The following is a 1,223-nucleotide window of genomic DNA, read 5'->3' on the forward strand; positions in this document are numbered from 1 at the left end:
TTAATCATCTTTTCCTCATAGGAAAACAAAATGCATCTGTGCTCACACAAAACTCCCCACTTTATAAGAGTTGAAGCTGTCTCTTGTGGATGCACATGCCTAAGGCCAAATGCCTTCTTTCTTTCACAGGACACTTTAAACGCCGGCTTCTCTTCTCCTTTTTTTTTTTTTTTCATTTTTTTCAAAAATTCAATTCTTTTATCTAGGCTTCAGCCACACTAGGTGCCTTGCAAGCTGAATTTTAACGCATGCATGAGCAAGGGGTTTATCTTTAAGGAAACTGTCTATGCGATTACTTCTCCAAGTCCAAAAAAAAAAAAATAATTGAAATAAAAATTATCTCTTAGCTTTGCTTTTTGATCCGATATGCTGAAGGGCACGGGGAACAATGCGTTTTTGATTCACACACTCAAGTACAGCTGATAGGATAGTCACCGCGATGGTTCGATATGCAAATGCCTTACATTAAGGGTTGAAAAATCGACACAGGGCAGGATATTACAGCTAAGACACTATCAGCAAAATCGTAACAATTAGCTGTTTGATTGCCGCAGACACGGTTCATGCACCAGCCTCACATTTATAATGAGGTACCCCCCGATCCCTTTCTTGTCTCGCCCCACCCTCAGCACCATGTCCACATTGATACCATGCTTCGCCAAGAGGTAAGGGCTCCGAGATAAAGACGAAATATCAAAAGCATTACTATAAATTACAATTGTACATTATTAGCTATTTAATTACATGAGATATCAGAGTGGAGCTTGCTGATTTCATGCTTGTGTTAAAAGTTACCATGGCAGTATTCCTCCCCTGCGAGACGGCATCAGGAATTATTGTTAGCACATGCTAAAACAGACAAAGCAATGTATTCACGCCGCATTCTCTCCCTCTCTGCCTCTAAGTTTAATACCAAGGAATTCCTTAGGCATCTGAAAAAAAAAAAAAAAGCACATGTCTGGCATGGGGCTGTGCACCAGCAGATCTGAATTTGGAGATAAAGTCGGCATCCGAGGCCTAAGGCGGGCGGCTGCTGCGCCGACTGCGGAGGTGACTTGTTCTGCTCCCCGTGAGGGACACCCCGTCTCCCCTGCACCAGCACCCCCCTCCTCGCCCACACCCCCCGAGGGATGGCATTAGCTCTGCCTCCAAAAAACAGCTGCTTATCAGCTCCTCTGGAGGGAGGAAGAAGCAGTGGGTGGCAGAAGGTTGCAAGGAGGAGG

This window comes from Calidris pugnax, unplaced genomic scaffold (assembly GCF_001431845.1).
Source record: "Calidris pugnax isolate Ruff unplaced genomic scaffold, ASM143184v1 scaffold28, whole genome shotgun sequence".
NCBI lineage: Eukaryota > Metazoa > Chordata > Aves > Charadriiformes > Scolopacidae > Calidris > Calidris pugnax.